Source organism: Microtus oregoni, unplaced genomic scaffold (assembly GCF_018167655.1).
Source record: "Microtus oregoni isolate MIOR12 unplaced genomic scaffold, Mior012 000023F_ref0000262, whole genome shotgun sequence".
Lineage (NCBI taxonomy): Eukaryota > Metazoa > Chordata > Mammalia > Rodentia > Cricetidae > Microtus > Microtus oregoni.
The window spans coordinates 1,842,319-1,848,838 of NW_024543082.1; positions in this window are offsets into that span (position 1 = coordinate 1,842,319).

Genomic DNA, 6,520 nt, shown 5'->3' on the forward strand with positions numbered 1-6,520 from the left:
TCCTTACTCCTCCCTATAGGTTAGACTTGGCCCCTCCCACTTCTCTCAGATCTGCCCACTCCTTGTACCCAACTCACTTCATACTCCTTAAGGAGTCTTCTAAGGCTCGCTGGATCCAAGACAATACTCCCCCACCCCCCAGAAGAGGGGGGACAAAGCTCTCACTTGGTCAGTAACTCCAGGTGAACCAGGCGGAAGCATAGGCTCTGGCTCCTTGGAGATGTCAGACTCAGGACTGAGGTCTCGCTGTGTCTGAGTTTGTGGTTTGGCATGTGGGTGGTGATGGCTGCTTGAAAAGGCCAGAGGAGGGCTGGAGAGATGGCTCAGCCATTAAGAGCATTGCCTGCTCTTCCAAAGGTCCTGAGTTCAATTCCTGGCAACCACATGGTGGCTCACAACCACCTGTAATGAGGTCTGGTGCTCTCCTCTGGCCTGCAGACATACACAGACAGAATATTGTGTACATAATAAATAAATAAATAAATATTTTTTTTTAAAAAAAAGAAAAGGCCTGCAAGCTGCTGCTGCTGCTGCTGCTGCATCTTACACGGGGTTTTGTTATACAGAGCTGTCCGACCTGGAGTTCGTTTGTAGACCTGGTAGACCGTAGACCGTGAGCTCACAGAAACCTGCCTGCCTCCTGAGTACCGGGATTAAAGGCATGTACCACCACCACCAGGCTCAGTGTTTGCTTCTTAAAGGTCAGTCCTGGTTGGGGTGAGGACGTCTTGGCCACACCTGGACCTGAAGAACAGGACAAACTGAGACTGCATCGCATCTGGGTGTCAGAGCGCACAGTCAGAGCCGAGCACATTGACAGGGCTTCTTTTAAAATGCCAAATTAAGTTTGAGGAGATGGCTTGGTCTGTAAGCACTTACCCTCCGAAGAAAGGATCTGGATTTGATCCCGGCACCCATGTAAAATGATGGACGTATTAGCATACGCTTGTAATCCTGCATCTGGGGAGGGGGTGATGGGAGGACTCCTGGGGCTTGCTGGCCAACCAGTCTAGCTGAACTGGTAAGCTCCAGGTTCAGTGAGCTACCTCATTTTAAAAAATAAGGCGGGGCTAGGCCACGGTGGTACACACCTGGAATCCCAGCGTTTGAGAGGAAGAGGCAGGTGAATCTCTGAGTTCGAGACCATCCTGGTCTACAGCTTGAATTCCAGGACAGCCAAAACTGTCACAGGAAAACCCTGTCTCGAAAACAAACAAACCAAAAAGATGGAGCGTGATTGAGGAAGATGCTCCACACTGACCTTGCCTCTAGAGGCTTGCACACCCACACTCACGAACGCACCCACATACCCTTCCTCTAAGTTACGTGCTTAAGAACTTCTTTATTGGGCCGAAGAGACAGTAGAGCAGTGAAGAGATGGGCTGCTCCTCCAGAGGTCCTGAGTTTAATTCCCAGCAACTGCATGGCGGCTCATGACCTACTGTAATGGGATCTGACGCCCTCTTCCATCATGTGGAAGGAACTACATGCAGATAGAGCATTCATACACTAAAAAAAAATACATAAGTAAACAATTTTCTTTTCAAAAGAACAGTTTTATTGGTTTCTCCTTCCAAATAGACTTAAACTCCTTTGAGGCTGAGCACGGGGTGCCGTGAACCGAGATCCCTGGCATGAAGCCTGGCATACACTGTGTGCTCCTTGGAACTGGCTGGTACCATTGACAGAATAAAGAAACCATGGTAATGGCAGCAGGTGCTTCACGGATGCCAAGCGCTATGGGAAATGGAGAACGTTCCTCATCTAAAACCTTATCACCCTCTTACAAAGTAAGGGCGGTCTCTATTCCCAGTTCACAGATATCAAAGCGCAAGGCAAGGGAGGTTAAGAAACCAGGTTAGAGTGTCACGGCATGAACAGAGGCACCTGGGATAGAGGGGGCCTCACCGTGGAGGCTCAGAGCGAGATTTTCCGTTGTGTGACCAGGAAGTGGGGTCCTTAGGAGGTGTGACAGGAGCCTTCCCTCCCCCCCACACACATACTTCACCATGTCTCTTGAGTCCTGCCCTACCCTCCGCAGAAAGAGCAATAGACAGGAAAGGGCAATAGACTGCCAGGAGTAGGCGTGACACGGGCCAGTTACCTCCTGAGGTGGAGGGAAGGGCAGGAAAAGGGGGTAGGGGTGCCCATCCTGGAAGTCAACGGCCCCGGCCACACCTAGCAGGCACGAGCTGACTCAAGCAGCTTCCACTAGAACACACCTCAGGCCATTCGTCTGTGACCGCAAGGAAGCTTTGAACTTAAACTGCACCCGCTCTGAACTTTAGACTTCCCTGGAGTCGATGTCCTCAAGACTGGTGTTGGGGTGTAGGAAGGAGGTGGGGGGACCTGAGGCTGGGCTAGAGACCAATAGGCCCCAGGGGAGATGGCCATTTCTCACAGGGCACAGGTGGAGGGAGGCAGCCCAATGGGTGTTCCTGTCCTAGCCAAAGTCTCTAAGTGGCTGTTTCTGTACATGTGCCCATGAGATCAGACCAGCATGTCAGCTCTGCTCTTCAAGGCTAGTCCCCTCAGTTAGATCTGGGCCAGTCAAATTCTTCTCCTGGGGACCCGGACTGACAGCGAGCTAGCTGTCAGTCACACTTTCAGAACTAATAAGAACCAGCCAGCCTTCGTGTCCCGCCCCCCATAGTTTAAATTAGAATATGTTAATTGCAGGAAATAATGACTTTGATGTGTTATTTTATTTTTAGCTTGGAGGCCAGTCGAGGCTACAGAATAAAATTCTATCTCTGTATTAATAAATAAAATGTTAACAAAGAAAACTTGCATGTAGAACTCTGTCACGTGGTACTTCCTCTCCCGCGGTCTGTTTAGCACTTCCCTGGCAGGATGCTATCAAATTGGTCAAGGTCTACGCGACCTCTGGCGTGCAGAGCTTTCTTCCCCGGCAAGGCTGAAGGAGGTCTCCTTGTCTGTTGCTTGCCCGCTTGTCCATTGATGGATACTGATTTCTCACTGCTGTGAGCAATATTGTTCCGAGAACAGTCACACAAACATCTTCGAGACTCTGCTGAGAGTTGCTTAGCTACATACCCTGCAGCGGGCAAGCGGTGGTTCTATTTCTTAGGCTTTTTTGGACCCCCATGCACTTTCCTGCTGCAGCCGGATCATAATGTACTGTTGTGTCTAGGATCTCTGGAGAGGACGCGAGGTCCTCACGCTCACACAGATGAGCACTAGAGAAGGCAGGAACGTGAAGCATGCAGTCTTGCCTCTTTGATGAAAGGGACATGTGTACCTGTTTTTCACCCAGAAGGCTGGGAAAGGATGTTGTTAATAACCTGTGATCTTTTGTTGTATATAGAGCCAGACCTCACCGGAACCCCCAGATTCCATTGCCGACACTAGAACCCATTCTTATGGAAGATCCCCCCTTGTACCTTACAAAGGAGCCTGTTATTATGCTTATTCTAGATCCCTCCTCCCTAGACCTGTTGCAGGATATTTGATCACATCTTGAACCCCGAACCCCTTAATCCAAAAGCTTTCTGCTTCAGTACTGTAAACACAATTAAATAAAGTCAACCATAGGTCAAGAGGCACAGCAAGAACCAGTTGACAGGCAGTGAACATAGGATTCTTAAGAAAAAAAAACATAGAAGTAAGAGGGAGTGAGGAGGATGGCTAGAGATGCACAGGAAGTAGAAGGGAGGGACATTCAGTTTGAGGAGCGTTTTTTTTTTTTTTTTTTTTTTTTTGGTTTTTCGAAACAAGGTTTCTCTGTAGCTTTGGTGCCTGTCCCGGAACTAGCTCTTGTAGACCAGGCTGGCCTCGAACTCACAGAGATCCGCCTGCCTCTGCCTTCCGAGTGCTGGGATTAAAGGCGTGCGCCACCACCGCCCGGCTTGAGGAGCGTTTTTAAGATGACTGAGGAGAAAGGAGAGGTTACTGGGTCATTGGCTGAGGAGGAAGATCAGCTGGGCGCTTTCTCGGCCTCCCTGAGCTAGCAGGCTTTCACCCCAGCACTTGGCTCCCGAGTCTTTATTGGTGAAATCAAATGACTGAAAATTCGTTAAAAACAACATAGACCTTTGTCCTGAGCATTGTCGGTCAATAGAACCCATACTTTGTTTTGTTTTGTTTGAGTTGAGACAGGGTTTCACTGTGTAGCCCTGGCTGTCCTGGAACTCACTCTGCAGACAAGACTGGCCTCAAACTCAGATCCACTGCCTGCCTCCGCCTCCTGTGTGGCGGCCACCATGTCCAGCTGTGATTACTTCTTTTACACATGAATGTTCAGTTGTTCTAGTTCTGTTTATTGAAAAGACTACTCTTGGGCTAGAGACATGACTCGGTGGTTAGGAGCACTTGTTCTTACAAAGGACCTGAGTTCAATTCCTAGCCTCCCAATGGCAGGTCAAAATCATCTACAACTTTAGTTCCAGGATAAATATGATACAGACATACATGCAAAGCAAAATGCTCATACATATAAATCTTTTTAAAAAGTTCATGGTGAGGTTTTTATTTTTTTGGTTTCTTTGGGGTGGAAGTTGCAAGGGCAGGGTTTGGATGTGGAGCGATGGGAAGATGAATGGGATTGGGATATGTGATGTGACATTCACCAAGAATCAGTGAAAGTTTAAAAAGAAAAAGAAAATTACTCTTCCCATGGAATAACTGGCAGTCTTCTTGAAAACAAATTGACCAGGGATATATGGATTTACTATTTCCCTCTATATTTCTGTTTTGTTTTGAGACAGGATCTCATACAGCCAAGATTGGCCTTGAATTTACCATGTAGCCAACATTAATTTTGAACCCTTGACCCTCCTGCTTCGGGCCCTGGAGGGCTAGGATTCCAAGTGTGAACTACCAGGCTCACTGTACTCCAAACTTGATTCCCCTGACCTGTATTGTTAGGATTAACTGACAGGAGTTCCTTGGTGGGTGGAGCCAAGGTATACCTCAGAGATCACACCATGCAACAGATCTCACCAAGAGATTTAGTGGGAATGAGTGAAAGACCATCTCAGAGCAGGGACATGCGAGAGAAACAGGACAGCGAGACAGAGAAAGACAGAGCAAGATCAAGAAAACAAGAGAGCGATCTGTGATGGCCAGGACCTCTTTTTTTTTTTTTTATGTATACAATATTCTGTCTGTGTGTATGCCTGCAGGCCAGAAGAGGGCACCAGACCTCATTACAGATGGTTGTGAGCCTCCATGTGGTTGCCGGGAATTGAACTCAGGACCTTTGGAAGAGCAGCCAGTGCTCTTAACCTCTGAGCCATCTCTCTGGCCAGTACCTCTTAAAGGGTTGGGGATTTGGGATGATGTAGTTGCTTGTGAGGGGTCACTTAAGGCAGGCTGGGGGAGGGCACAAGTTCTAGCTTAAATGTCCATCCATGCCAGTGTCATCAATTTGATTACTGTGGCTTTGTGGCTGGAAAGAGGGAGGGAGTTTTCTGATTTCGTTCTTTTTCAAGATTGGCTATTGGGATCATTCTCATTTCCATATGATTTTTAGGACCATTTCTCCCTTTCTGGGGAAAAACTCTCAGTTGAAATTCTTCCTTTTCCATTTTTTTCAAGTGTGTGTGCCTATGTGTGTGTGTATTCTTTCATGTATGTGGATGCATGTGTATGTGGAAGCTTGATATTAATTCAGAAATCATCCTCTCTTCCATCTGTTCTTTGAGAACAGAATTCCTCAACAAAACCCAAAACTTGTCAGTATGACTGGTCTTGCTAGCCAGCTTGCTTCTGAGGCTGGAATCACAAGTGGATTTCTGGGTATTTAAACTCTGGTCCTCACATTTGCTCAGCAACTGCTTTAACCCCTGCACCATCTCCCCAGCCTGTCAGATGGTCTTTTGACAGATGCTGCATGGATTGGGGCTAGGGATTATAACAGGGCCCCAGACCTTAGCACAACTGACTCCATGTTGGAAATGCCATTCAGGCTGTAACACTCAGCATGTAGATAGCACCACCTGTCAAAACCTTGCTTTTAGCTTCTATGGTTCTCTGTTCTTGTTAACTGAAGTATGTTAACCCAGAACATGGTTTTTGTACTTAAAAGCTCACCCTGAGAAAGGCTCAGGGATGGACTGGAATCCTGAACACCCAGTGTAGTGGCCAGCTGACTAATAAAGACTTTCTACTGACTTAAACGAATATCCGAACATCATCATCTCTGGTGACTACCCACATCAGGGATGTAGTTCAATCGGTAGAGCACATGCCTGGTACTCATGAAGCTCTGGGTTTCCATCACATACACCAGGTGTGGTGCTGTGTAACTGTAATCCCAGCATTCTCCAGGTCTAAGTGGGAGGGTCAGAAGTTCAAAGTCATCCTTGGGTCTAGAGTGACTTGGATGCCAGCTTGGGGTACATGAGATCTTGTCTTGAAAGAAAAGACCAGCCGGGCAGTGGTGGTGCACCCCTTTAATCCCGGCACTCAGGAGGCAGAAGCAGACGGATCTCTGTGAGTTCATGGCCAGCCTGGTCTACAAGAACTAGTTACAGGACAGGCTCCAAAGCTACAGAGA